Raw genomic sequence first — 14,984 nt, forward strand, 5'->3', positions numbered from 1 at the left:
TTTGAAAGCCTCCAAATTTAGAGATAGTTGCAGAGTGATCAGCTACTTCCTATGTCCTCCAAGGACAGAGGGTGGCATGTAGGAGTATAAAAATTTCCCAGGAATAGAACCTGTGAGGTTGATACTCTCATGGGAGAGATTTCAGAAGAATGTAAGGAAGTTAGAGAAATCGATTACGCAGGAGAAGATGGATAAAGGTATGAGTATAGCCTGATCCCACAGGGAACTCTGGAGCATGAACAGTAGGAGGAATTGTCGTCCCTTAACCAAGTGACTTTTAGACCCCTGTGTCTGTCAATCTCTGGTGCAGACCACCCTGAGAGGGGAAGAGGAACATAATCTCCCAAGAATCTCTGGGGAAGGAGAGCCTATTGTCCAAGGACAATTATCCAGAAAGAATGCAGCTAAGATCCAACAATGACCAATATCCAGAAACTGTGCAAGGGGCCCAATAAAGGGGACCTGGGGACACATCTTCTATGGGAACCAAACTGGAACACAAAAGCATTATAAAGGAAGCATCAGTCCGCTTCCTTACAGACACTTAAAAATGAAACCACCTTACCTCTCCGGCAGACTCAAAATAAATGGGCTTGCCACGAAGAGAGGCACAGAGGAGACTCCTTGACAAGGACCATGGGCCTCCACAGTTCTGCTTTGCTGCCTCCCAGGGATTCAACTGGAAACCTGGCAGAGAGTGAGCGCATCCGAGAGCTCCAGTCTGAAAGTGTGCATGTACAGTCAGAGCAGATAAGGCCACGGAAAACTTTTCTCCTGATTCCTTATTCCACTTTCTCCCATAATTAGTGGCCACTGGCAGAGGTGGTTTGGATTAATCATGAAGAACGCAAAGTTTGCAGTCACCCTGCTCATTCTGCTCTTGGACAGTCAGTTGAGCCTGGCTTTCTCCAGCTGTCTGGAAGACACCTGTCTATGCTGTGGGATGTCTCGGGCCCTTGCAGTCCGTGGAACTTACTTACCAATAGCTCATGAGTGGAAGCAATGCCTCTGTTGCAAAAGGTCAAGATGGGCCTGTAACGTCCCCCACCATCTTTTCCCCAACATACAACAGAAAGGAGAGAATTCCAAAGACCTCAAGGAGGGCAGAGGCAGAAGCTGGAAGGAGCCTGGGTCCCCACCCAGAACGATTCAAAAAAGACTAAAGTGAGAGAAAAATAAACTGTACCATGTTGAAGCACCCAACTTTGGGGATGTGCTAAAAAAAAACTAGTGCTAACCTAAGTCATACAACTCTACATTTCTACTTTAAGGTTGTCCTAAGATTGACATGTTAGCTGTGAAGAATCTTAGGACTCTTAAAGCATCCCCAAAATGAATGTAGAGTCCGTGTAAAGACAAATGCAGCTTTAAGACCCATTCCATAGTCCCTCCTTAAACTCTGATACATAGGCATTCTGTAGTACTGTGGCTCAGCACAGTGCCTGGCAGATAATAAGCACTTAGACTTATTACTTATGAGTATTAGCAAAGAAAAGGAATAAGCATTTTGTATGCAAGCAATAATAAAAGTGAACAATTACTGAGTTCTCTGTATTAGACATTGTAATCAGGACTTGGCTGTGTTATTCATTTAATTCTAAACATAAAGCAATTGAGGTATAGATATTATTATCCCCATTTTACAGATAAGAAAAACTGAGTTTTAAAAAAGGGCTGAGGGCTGAGTTTCTAAGTTAGCAAGAGCTTTAATTTTTGTTTTTCTTTTAAGCTATGATCTGGGTCACCTCATTGCACCTTGTTCAATCTTTATTTCCTCATCTCCTCCTGCATTGTCACATCATGGAAGGACCAGAAATTTTATAAAGGGAGAGACAGAAGGATTTAGCAATTTTGGCCCCAGATTGGAAATGCTTTCCTTAGAGCCCCACCCCCCAGGCTCCCCTGTGAGCTCGGGCACTCTGCAATTCATGCATCCTCCATGACAGCTTAGGGCTCTGACTCTGCTAGACATCTCTGCACAGGAAGGTGACATATTCATGCCCTTGGGTCAGATCAGTCACTCAGGTAAGAACAAAATTGTACACATGCTCTGTGTCACCTGAGGAAAGGGGAAAGGTTCTCTCAGACCATAAGTGCCCCTGTCATGGGTGGCCCAGTGTAACAGACCAGGACAGGCAGGGGCTGGACCACGGCTTACCACATGTGCGCAGGAGCTAAGATGCTGTCTCCTCCTCGAGACGGGGGAGGGGGGGCAGTGTGTCCTCCAGAGTAGAATGGAGTGGCTCAAGTCCATCAGGACTTCCCCATTCTATCCCTTCACACCATTCAATCCTTCCCCACCTGCTGTACCTTAGAACTTTGTTTTTGGCAATAACAGGTGTGCTCTCGGTGATAAAGTCTGAGCTCATTCTTTACAAGTAACTCGAGGCAAACAAGGGAAGTGTTACTGCCACTTACACTTGGCATTTAGCTTCTTGGGTTTCTCCACAGCACAGGGGATCTGAGGGTGTTGACGAATCCTATTCTCCTCCCATCTGGAGTCTGAATCAATTGAGAAATCATACGCACAGATTCAAGTTTCTACAAATGACATTACGGCTGAGAATGCTGGTTAGCAGACTTGGCTTGGATCCGGGGCTAAGAGAAGCCCCTTCTCATTATTGCATGAACTGCAGCCACACCATGCAAGGTCACAAGACAAGCTGTAGTGGGACAGTGACCCTGGCTGAGTGGAAGGGAGAGTATGCATACCACCTGGGGGCAGGTGGCCAGGGCCGAGCCAGGCAGCTTCAAGCCCTCCCCCTGCTTTCCAAGGAGAACTGGGAAGAATGACTTGAGCTGTTCTTCCCAGACTCTTCTTCACTCCTTCCACAGGGCTCATGAGGGAAAGCTAACAAGCTCCCCTCCCACTACCCTGCAAAAGAGAAAGAGAAAGAATCCTCTAGACCTAGAGGTGACTGAGAAGCCCTGGTGGAAGGCTAAGAAGAAAAGCCAGTCTGGACCTCAACCATGCTGGCTTCATCTGCAGCTGCCCTGGGTCTCCTTTTTTGCACTGAGAACCTAACTAGCCTTGTCTTTTGTGACTGAATAGTTGGGACCCATTGGCACCTACTAATTCAAATCTCTCCCGTCAGACTCCACCAGCCAGCGCCCAGTGGCTGTTTTTCTGCATCCGCTGGACTAAGAGTACTGCACAGCCTGAAGCACAGGCTGATATTTTGAAGCTTTACATTCCCTAGATGTGTTGCATTTTCTGTTCTTGGAGGGAGCAGATGGCTTGCTTTGCTTTGCTTTGCTTTGCTATAGACACAGCTACAAGGTCCCCAGAGCTTCAGAATGCATTGCTAGATTAGGCAAGGTCCGAACTACAGCATCCTGGGCTCCCATGATTTCCTTTGACAGTGGTATTTTCCAGTCTGCTAGCTCCTCCCTCCCCCCCAAAAAAAAAGAAAAGAAAAGAAAAAGAAAGAGAAGAAAAAAAGAAAGAAAAAGACAAAACAATTTTTAATTACCTTGGTACTAGGGATTAAACCCAGGAGTACTCTACTACTGAGTTTCTGCCCAGACCTTTTTATTTTTTATCTTGAGACAGGGTCTCACTAAGTTGCCTAGGCTGGACTTAGTGAAGTTCTCCTGCCTCAGCCTCCTGAGTAGCTGAGACTATACGCATGTACCATTGTGTCTGGCAGGGAAAGAAAAAGTTTTCAAGGGTCTGTAAAAAGTTGTCTCATCCCACCCAAGTTCAAACCATCACTGTCCCTCACCTGGATCTTTCTTCTCAGCTCTTGACCTCCAGTCATCCCTCCAGTGACTGCTAAGCTTCAATCTCTTAGTGCCTAGTTTTAATCACATTTGTCTCTGGTTAAAACCTGTCAGGGGCTCTCCTTACTAAATTGAGTACAAGTGCCTCAGTGTATTAGTCAGTTCTTCATCACTGTGACCAAAATACCTGACAAAAATAATTTAGAGGAAGAAAAGTTTATTTGGGGTTCACAGTTTCCGAGATTCAGTCGACGGTCAGCTGACTCCATTACTTTGGGTATGAGATGAAGCAGAACATCATGGCAGAAGGGAGTGGTGGAGGAAAACTGCACCCCTTACAGAATCCTGGAAGCAGAGAGAAAGCAAGGAACCCAGGACAGATATAGTCCGAGGGCTTATCCCCAGTGACCCACCTCCTCCGGCCACACACTACCTGCCTACAGTTACCATCCAGTGGTTCATTCAAATTATTAATCCCTGAAATGGATTAATCCACTGATGAGGTTATAGCTCTCATAATTATTTTACCTCTGAATGTTCCTACATTGCCTAACAAATGAGCAGAGAACATCAAAGATCCAGTGTATAACACCCAGTCCAAGGCCCTCCATGAAGTGGACTTGATTTACACCTCTAAGCTTTGCCTGCATTCTAGCACTTACCTTTCTATAAACACATACCATGCTATCTCTCCCTGCTTCTTCATGGACAGCACCCAGCCCTTCTCAAATCATAATCCTGCCATCATTCAAGCCCAATCCTAAATTCCTCAGGAAGTCTACCCTGATCCTTCCAGGCAAATACACTTTCTTTGGGTGTCTATGTGGACCCATCATTTCCTGTTCTGCTTTCTGTCCTCTGTGTGCTTATCTTACCCTTCTCTTTGAGGATAGTTTGTCTCTCCATTTTGTATCCTTCACAGCATCTAGCACAGTGTCTGAAACTTCACAGTTGCTCAATAAATTGTCATTAAATTGATTTGGGTTAGAATAGGTACCCTTCTCATTGTGCACGCTGAAATGCTATCTTCACAAATAGTTTCTATTTTATATTCAGAAATTGTAACACCCGTTTCCACAATGACACCGAGATAAAACATGCTAATCAATTTTTAGAACAGTTTTTGCTTTTTATTAGGCATAGGGAAGCAGAGATGTCTGCAGGAAATGGGTGGGATTTAGGGTCTAGCAATTTAGCAGAAATCTCAGAGGCTTTGGGATTTCATTTGAATCTCTGTTCAATTGCTGACTATCTGTGTGATCTTCAGTGAGTTCCTTAATCTCTCTGTGTGAGTCAGTTTTGCATCACTGTGATCAAACTACCTGACAAAACAGCTTAGAGTAGGAAAAGCTTATTTGGGCTCACAGTTCCAGAAATTTATCAAGTCATTGTTTGGGGCCCAAGGTAAAGCAGAACATCATGACAGAAGGGCATGGTGGACGGAAGCTGCTCCATTCATGGCTGCCAGGAAGCACAGAAGGTGGAGGGGAAGGGCCCAAGTGAAGATGCAACCTTCCAGGGACACCCCCAGTGACCCACCTCTTCCAACCACGCCCCACCTCCCCACAGTTACCTCCCAGTCAGTCATTCAAACTAGGATGGACTGATTAGGTTACAGCTCTCCTAATCTTAGCGTTTCACCTTTACATATCCCTGTATTAACACAGGACCTTTTGGGGAACACCTCACATCTAAACCATAACACTCTGAGCCTCAAATCCTCATCTCCAAAATACAAATGAAACTCTTATTTTGCAAGTTTACTTATGAGAATTAAATTGGCACCTAATTCAGTGCTGAGTACATAGTAGACAAACCATCATCTTTCTTCTCCTGTAATAAGTCAGAGTTTCTCACACCCACACTTGACTTCAGAACTGAATGTCAATGTTGTGGGGCGCAACTTAAGAACAGACCCATCACCACCAAGAAGCCCAAATTTGAGAGTCTTTATTAGTCGACTGGCTGACTGTCTCACACAAGGCCCAAAATGGCTATTGAGAGGACAGTCCTGAGCGTAGGGTTGCAGGGGTTTTAATACCATAAGTAAAGCATGTCGGTACATTAATCACAAGTGGCTGCTGCTATGATTTAAAACTACAAACTAACATCATGAGATTTAAAATCATAAGCAGAAGGGGAAGCGGGTCAAAACGACCTTAGTTGGGTACAAGTTAAAATGGTTACTAACATCTAGACAGTCATTGTCTGACAGGGTACATTGTCCAAGAAAACTAGGAACCAAAAAGAGAACAATTTTTACATTACATAAGAATTGTCATTTTGTGTTGCCAAACATGCTATGCTAAGCAACTGTTGTTGGGTATAGAGGCAGGGTGTTTCCCACGGGAGAAGTATTTCCTACATGATTTGGAGTCTCAGGGTGAAATGAGTCTGTTTGGTCATTGCTCAGATAACCTGGCCCATAACATTCCCATGGAGTCAAATATGTCAACCATCACAGTCAACTCTTTTAATGAGTATATATTGAATACCTACTACTACCCAGCGTCATACTACTGAAGAGGAAAAGGGGCATGGGGTAGGTATGGAGAGCCAAAGATTGACTATAAGATTATAATTTGGTCGAATGAGGTAATTAACACACAAGAACACTTATTGAACAGCACTCTAGACAAGTGTTCAGTGTATGTTAGAAGGTCAAGGAGATTCACTTAAAGCAAAGGGAGATGCAATATTGTAACCCTCCTTATCCTCAGTTTCAGTTTTCTGCAATTTCTGTGGTTTCAGTTACCTGCACTCAACCAAAATCTAAAGATATTAAAGGGAAAATTCCAGAAAGAAACAATTCATAAGTTTTGAGTTGTGCTGTGTTGTAAGTGGCGATGAAATCTCACTAGGTCCTGCAGGGAACAGGAACCATCCCTTTGTCCACTGTGTCCATGCTGTATAAGCTACCCACCAGGGATCACTTAGCTGCCTGCTCAGTGATCAGATTGACTATCATAGAACCACAGGGCTTATGTTCAAGTAACTCTTATTTTACTTAATAATGACCCAAAGTGTCGGACTAGTGATGTTGGCAATTCAGATATGTCAAAGAGAAGCTGTCAAGTTGTTTCCTTTTTGTGAAAAGATGATGCGTATGTTTGCATGGAAAAAAAAAGTCGATATATAGTGATTCTACCCTTTAGCTGACCCTTTGGAGCAGGGCTGGCTTCATGGGCCAGAGGCTCCTGCAGTCCCACAAACTCTCACTGTCCCCCACTCCCACATGCAGAAGGATCCTGTGCTTGACTTAAGTGCTCTGTTGTTACATTAATAATTCTTATTAACTTCTTAAATACTTCCCTAATGGACCCTGCCTTTTCATTTTATACTGAGTCCCACAAATTCTGTAGCCAGTCCTGCTTGTAGGAATGAAAGGTTATGCTGAACTCTTTTTTTTTTTTTTTTTTTTTTTCCGGTGCCTGACCCATCATGTCCTCATAAATATCTCTGAAATGAATGAGCAAATTTCACTTCAACAATCAAATAGGAGACAAATGCTGGCACAGTCACCTTTCCTTAAAGTTTTGCACTTAACTTACAGTGTTAGGTATACTTCCAGCTTAGACCCTGGATTTTTTGAAACAGGACTTTTGCTGTTTTCTCCAAAATCTGCATGTAAAAGAAATAAAGAGAAAAGCAAGCTGTTAGATGACCTCTCCTCCACCTCAGTTCTTAACATCTCAATTTTACTTGTCCATTTTAGACACATGATTAAAACCTAGATTCCCCGCTTCACCCCTGCCAAAATCACACATGCACAGATTCACACACCTTTTCCTGAGATTTCTGTGAAGCCAACTTGTGCTCTCAAGTAAACAAGTTTATAGCATATATTTAGAAACCAATTCAGCTACAATTTCAGGAAAATGGTGACAAGTAAAAGAGACATTTTTAAAGATTTAGAGATTTTTATTGTGGTAAAATGCACAAAACATCAAATTTACCATTTCAATGAACAGACTTTTCTCCCAAGAGGATACATGAATGGTCATAAGTTCATGAAAAGATGTTCAAAATCACTGAATTATAGTAATGCAAATCAAAAGACCATAATGGCTATGACCAAAAAAAAAAAAAAAACAAAAAAAAAAAAAAAAACCAAACAACAACGACAAAAAACAAATAGCTGGGCACAGTGACACACACCTGTAATCCCAGAGACTTGGGAGGCTGAGGCAGGAGGATTGCAAGTTCAAGGCCAGTCTCAGTGACTTAGTAAGACCCAGTCTCAAATTAAAAATAAAAGGGACTGGGGGTATAGCTCAGTGATAAAGTGCCCCTGAGTTTAGCCACTAGAATCAAAAAAAAAAAAAAAAAAAAAAAGAGGAAAGAAAATAACAGGTATCAGTGAAGATGTGGAGAAATTGGAAAACTTGTACACTGCTGGTGGAAATTTTAAATGGTGCAGCCCCTATGGAAAAATGGAGGGAGAGTCCGTCCAAAAAAACCAGAATTACCATTTGATTCATAAATTCCACTTCTGGGTATATACCACCAAAATTGAAATTAGAGACATTTATGTACTTATTCATAGCAGCATTATTCACAATGGTCAAAGGTGGAAGCAAGCCAAGTGCCCATCAACGGATGAATGGATAAACAGAATGTGGCATATACTTACTACTGGGGCTCAGGGAATTATATCCAAAAATAGGGCATTTTTTGGCATGGTAAGTATTTGACCTAAAGGAAAAGCTTCTACTGTTTCTGCTCAGCCATGTGTAGGGAGAGCTGCTCTGAAATTCCCTTATCTGCTTTGAGATCAGACTGCCAATATCCATCCCCACCCTGAAATCCCATTATCTGTCTCAGGAAGACAGAGGAGTGTAGCCACAACTGGGCAGACTGTCCCCTGGGCTCATTCAAATTCCAAAGAGACTCTTCTTACAAGCTCATCTATCTCCAGGGAACCCACTCGTCATTCCCAGCCCCTCACAATTATCTGCATTCCCCATTGTTTCCCCTTCTGTATCTAGAAAAAGGGATCCTAGCTTCTGAGTGATACTGGGCTGGAGGTGGTCACACACTAGGGATTCTCCTTTTGTGCATAAGTAATCCTGTGTGCCTTCCTATTTAATCTTTCTCAGGTGACTCCAGTCAACCAGGAGAGAGCAGAAGGGAAAATCCCTTTGATCCTACAACACAGATTATTACTCAGTCTTTAAAAGAAAGGAAAGTCTGACACGTGCCGTAATGCAGATGAGCCTTGAAGATGTGCTGAAAGTAATAATCCAGGCATGAAGGAGCCAATACCACAAGATTCCACTTGTACGAGGAACTTAGAGCAAATGATCACCACGTCCAGGGTTTGTCATCATCCCCAGCTAAAACATTGTGACCATTAAACAATAACTCCCCACTCCTCTGCCCCTCCCACCCTTGGGGGTTCAGAGTTTGCTTTCCATCTCAATGAAGTTGATTTTTTAAGAACTTCACATAGATGGAATCTTGTCCTTTGGGTCCAAGCTGTTTCACTTAACCTAACATCTGCAAAAAACATTCCCATTGTAGCACCTATCCAAATCTCCCTTCCTTTTAAAGGCTACATAATATTCCAGTTGTATGCAGATAACATAATTTGACTAATCGTGCATTTGATGGTGGGTATTTTGGGTTGTTTCAGATATATTTTTAAAAGACAAGGACATACAGTATTCCCTGAACATTTTAAAGTGTTACAGTATGCAACATCAAGTCCTTTCAATGGTGGGGACTAATTTCTTTCAGCACTGCAGAGCCAGCAACCCCTCTTCCCTGCACAGCCCAGGAGTTTTTCTGTGATCACACAAGGATGCTGTCAGGAAGGAACAGGAAAAGACGACCTCTCCACAGGTAAGCCTGGGGTCAACCCCAGATTTATCGAGCAGCTCTCTAAATGTCCACTCGGCACCCGCAGAGCCCGTGGGAGTGCTGGCCTTCCAAAACAGATGCGGCAGCCTTCTAGTCCCAGAGATCCGTTCTGCATTTTCCAAACAAGCCCCACGTTGGGGCATCAGTTTGCAACCAAGCTGATGCAGGCAAGTGAGTCATGCAGCTAGGAAAAGCCCATCTTCTCAGACTGGAGTCGATGGTAGGTGTGGGCTGGAGCAGGCTGCAAGAGTTGACATAAATGTCCTGGACTGGGGCTCGTCTGTGTGGAAATGTCCCCTTTACTGCCATCCTAGATTAGCTAGTCAGTGAGACGCTTCCACAACCCAAACAGTGAGCAAGGGTGTCTTTGGTAGAATCCAGATCAATGTCTCCTTCTTTCCTAGTCAGCTCATTTCACTTGTATTTACTACCCAAGCTCCTGGTGTCCTTCCTTCGGGTCATGGGGCTGCTGAAGTGAGGGAGACGGAGGGGGTCCCAGGACTCAAGGCTACACACGGACTCCTAGGCAACAGGCGGACAAGTTGCTCGCTTCAGGCAGGATGAGCGCCACCAGGCATGAAGGAGAGAGGGACCTCTGAGGAGGTGACATGAGCTGAGGCCGCAGGCGGAGATGAGCAAGTCACTCAAGGAGCCCCAGGGAGGTGGTCCAGGCAGAGAAGGTGTAGATTTAGGAAAAGCATGGCGTGTTCAAGGAGCAAAAGCAGGCCGAAGGCTGTGGCCAGGATGTTATGAGCTGAGAACAGGTGGCCACGGCAGGCAGGACGTGGTAAGCTGTGGGAGGGACTCTGGCCAGTTACGAGAAGCCACAGGAAGATGATAAGCAGGATAATGATCTGAATTACTAATTTCAAAGAATGCTCAGGCTGCAGCTGTGGAATAGAAAATGATGTGAGTCTCCAGTTTCTTCCTTCTTTCTTTTGGGAATAGTTCAGGAAAGGGGGCAGAGAGCTCAGCGTGACCTTCCCCTTATTCTGTGGGACTCCAGGCTGTCATAGTGGAGACAAACTTCTCTATCTTGTTTAATCCACTGATATAATGGACCTCTAATTAGCTGGACTGAATCATAACTAAGTCTCATTTTTAACTGTTCATAAAACCTCAGACCCTGTGCCCCATTAATTGGTACCACCCCTGGCCTTTGGCATGGTCCCCCTTCTGTCTCTCATGTCCTGTTTGCATACGTAGCACTGAACACCCTGCCCCATACCTAGTAGGTGCTCAATAAACACAGAAGAAGAAGAAGAAGAAGAAGAAGAAGAAGAAGAAGAAGAAGAAACACCCACAACTATCTTGTCCTTTTCAGACTTTGTTAGTCATCAGGCCTCAGAAGAAATTGGTGATGTGAATTTCATCATGCAAAATGGCTATTGCCTTACCAAATGGCTCTAGCCCAGGAGTGTGAAGGAATGGAGAGAAGATTCCAGCCAGAGTCTACCGCTGCTAACCTCACCTGGGGCTATGCCACCTTGAAAGTACTTACTTTCATGTTCTGAGAGGTCACAATTTTTATCTGTTTGCAGCAGGGAGAAGAGGGACAGGGCATCAGGGTGCATGTGGAAGGTAGTCACACCTGAGTTCCAGGTGAGGACTTTACCTGGTGCTTCCCTCAGAAACCTCTGCTTTTCCTTTTTAGCATTCATTTATGTATTTCCAACTCATGCTGCCTGCAAATCTTTATTCCATGGGCCTTCCCTACTAGACCATTAGCTGCACCAAAATCAAAGAACCACTTCTGCTGTTTTCACCCAGATACCAAAAAATGTGGGTTGAACAAATAAATGAATGAATGAACAAATTTCATGCAAACAGGAACGAGAGGAATAGAAAGGGTCAAGCTTTACATAGAAAAGCCCCTTTGCAAGATTCACCTTGTGGAGGAACCCTAGGAGGATTGTCCCTCCGGAGCAGTTTTCTTTAGCTACTTTCTCATCCAGCCAGGAAAGCTTCTCTGTTACCAGGAGCTCGAGGAAATGCAAATGAATCTCAATATTCACTTAAGAAAATAAAAACGAGTAGTAAATCAACTGGGAGTAAAGGAGCTGGACATTCAAAGATTGTGTTCAAGGTCGGACAGAGGTGACTTTGGAATTATTCCCGCTAAGGCTGCAGGTTCCTGGGGCAGGACCCCGGGCTGGGCTGGAGGAGCTTCGCCCAGCGGGGAGCTGGTGCGGGGGACGGGCGCCCTCTGCCGAGGGCGAGGGGAAATGCGTCTGCACGCGCTCAGCCCGTCCTCCAGTGGATTGGGAACCTTGTTGGTGGACCTCCCCTTCTTCCAGAGAGAAAGGTGCAGGAAAATCGATTCAAAGTCCTGCCAAGGAGCTGTTCCTCACAAGCACTTTCTGACTCACCTCTCCTTCAGCCCCGAACTTCCCCCTGGCAGGAGGAAAAGGGACTGATTAATTGCAGATGCTGATCTGGTGCTAGGAAGGCGGGAGCCTGTCCACCCCCGTCGTTTTCCCCATTCCTAAAGTTCAAAGCAAAGAGGTTGTTTGAGATTATCCTCAGAACCCTCTTTTGACCCGCTCACCTTCCCCATCCCGGGCTATGGAACGCTGGAGCTGAATCATCGCGTAGGAAACGAGTCTGGAACTGATGCTGGGGCCCCAGAACCAACCAGAGCATCCCTTAAGAGTTGGGGCCCAGCCGCTCGCCCAACGCCGGGACTGTCAGAAGGTAGGAGCGGCGCTTGGACCACTTGGGGCTGCAGCGGGGCTCTGTGCCTGGCCTTGCTAGAGCCCCCCACTCCTGTCGTTCCTCTAACAACATCGAGAGGCTGCTCGATAGTCAGGTGGCCCAACCCTAGTGGTCCTGACTCTCTTGTCCTGTTTTAGACCCAAACTGTGTCAGCTAAGGGAACTGATGAGCAGTGGGTGGTTTGGGAATGCGAACCAACTGAAAACAATGGGTGGGGACGGTCTCACCAGCCTCCTCGCCAAGAAAGGCGCAAACAGCCATCGGAGGACCTGGGTCTCTTTATTGAATCTTGAGTGACACCTAGTGGTCCAGCCGCCTCCCCATTATGGCAATACTGGCGCTCACCAGGGTTTTTCCCGCGGCGTTACTTGCCTGCCCTCGGTACGCTCTGCCACAAGACGCCGAGCCCAGGGTATGGCTCACATTTCCCTGTATTTCCAGGGAGGCACGAGCGGTCAGCTGTCAAAGCCGTTTCTTTGTGATGCATGTGACTCTGTTGGAAGTGTTCTTGTCTGCAGAGCTCGCTTAGGCACAACGCTCACTCTCAATAACAAATATGTATTAAGCTGGGTGCTTTCCTAAGTGTTGGGGACACAAAGATGACCAAGGCATGGCTTCTGCTTTCCAGAAACTCAGCCTGACAGGGGAGAAATGGACCAGAAAAAACCATTATACTACACTGGACAACGATAATGGGTGTGTGTTCCAGGCAGTGGGGTACAGGAGATGCCCAGAAGCCTGGAAGAAAGTGGCCAAGTTTTGAAGTTTACATGGTGAGGTAGATAGAACAAGATGACCTCTGTCCACACGTCTTCTCCCAGTTACTCAAACATATTTAGGTGCTACTATCAGAGAATTGGCAGCTGTAATTAAGGTTCCCAAAACAGTTGATCTTACAATCTGGAGATTATTCAGATGGTCGCCTAATGAGGTGACCATCTAAAGGGGGCTGGGCTTTTCCTGGCAAAAGAAATTTGAAGAGTGAAAAGGACTCATCCTGGGCAACATTTTCCTTTGCTGGCTTTCGGGATGAAGGGCCCATATGGCAGGGAATACAGGCAGCCTATAACTAACTGGGAATGAAGCCTCCTGACTGTCGGCAGAAACAGGACTTAAGTCCTGCACCTTTAAGAAATCTGAATCATGCCCATAGCTGGTGGAAGAGAGCCCTGAGCTCCCTGGGAGAACAGAGTCCCAGCTGACTCCTCCAGCTCAGCCTGTGGAACCATGAACCAGACTTCTGACCTATAAAACTGTGAACCAATAAGTGGGAACCGCCTTAGGCCACCACCTTTGTAATATGTTAAGTCACAGAAAGCTAGTCCAGGTGGGCATTTGGCATTTGAAAGAGGGGAACCGGGGGAAAAAAATGATCAGAGACATAAAGAAGCAAGGAACATTCAGAGACCTAGTCTATAGGAGCAAGTGAGATGGTAAAACCCATGGTTGAGAATTGGGTTCTAGATCAAAGACTGGCCCTTGGGCTAGTTAATAGCTCTCTGTACCTCAGTTTTCTTAAGGGTAAAAGAGGTAGTATTAGCAGAGCTGTGTTAGTGCACAGGTTCATGACCTTGGAGTGTGTGTGTTAAGCATTCAAAACTGTTAGATAGTAATACTTAACCATGCAGAACTTAACCATGTGGAGACAGGACTGGAATAAGGAGAGGTTAAGTAATGTGGTTTTTTACAGAGTGTTTTGGGGTCCCCTGAACTGGAATCACCTGGGGAGTTTTTTCAAAATGCAGATACCTGTCTCCAACCTTGGGTTTCCCAAATCAGACTCCCTGGGTTGGGTCCTGGGATTCTGCCCTTCCATGAAACTTCTAAAATGATCTTTCTGAGAACCAGCAAGCAAGACAGAACCAGGCTGTAACTGGGTCCTTGCAGTCGTTAGTCGAAAGTGACTGATGGAATAAACCAGAGCATTGGCAATGGAACAGGGAGGAGGCATGGCCAACTTGGGGTAGAATCTACAGGACCAAATAGCTAATGAGACAGGAAGGGGGAAAGTGGGGGAAGAGCACGGGCTGGGATCATTAGGAGGAGGTAGGTGGGATGGGTACATTGGCTCAGGTTGGGTCTTGGGAGTCCAGGCCTCTGTGGGGCATCCAGGTGGAAAGCTATGTAGACAGAAAGGCTAAAACTCAGGAGATGTGTTGGGGCTGGAAATACAATTTTGAATGTCTACGAGTACACGAAGTCATTGGATGATTTCAAGAACAGAACTTCGAATGTACCAGTGTTGGGGTAGGAAGTCTAAGAGACTGAAAAGGAGCTGCACTGGGTGTGGCGGTGCACGCCTGTAATCCCAGTGACTCAGGAGGCTGAGGCAGGAGGATTGCAAGTTCAAAGCCAACCTTGGCCGCTTAGCAAGGCCCTAAGCAACTTAGTGAGACCCTGTCTCAAAATAAAATATAAAAAGGGCTGGGGATGTGGCTCAGTGGTTAAGTGCCCCCAGGTTCGATCCCTGGAACTGATAAAAAAAGGAGGAGGAGGAGGAGGAGGAAGAGGAGACAAAAAGGTAGACTGGATGCTAGATGGAAAGGGGACCAAGGAGGTAGCTGCCAGCAGTGTCCCCAGCCTTGGAGCAATCCCAATGGAGACAAGTCTGAGCACATCCCAGAACCTAGCTACCAGCAGGTCCTCAGTGCCACCAGCAGGGCTCATGTCAGTGGGTGAGGAGG

Source organism: Sciurus carolinensis, chromosome 4, assembly GCF_902686445.1.
Source record: "Sciurus carolinensis chromosome 4, mSciCar1.2, whole genome shotgun sequence".
Taxonomy (NCBI): Eukaryota; Metazoa; Chordata; class Mammalia; order Rodentia; family Sciuridae; genus Sciurus; species Sciurus carolinensis.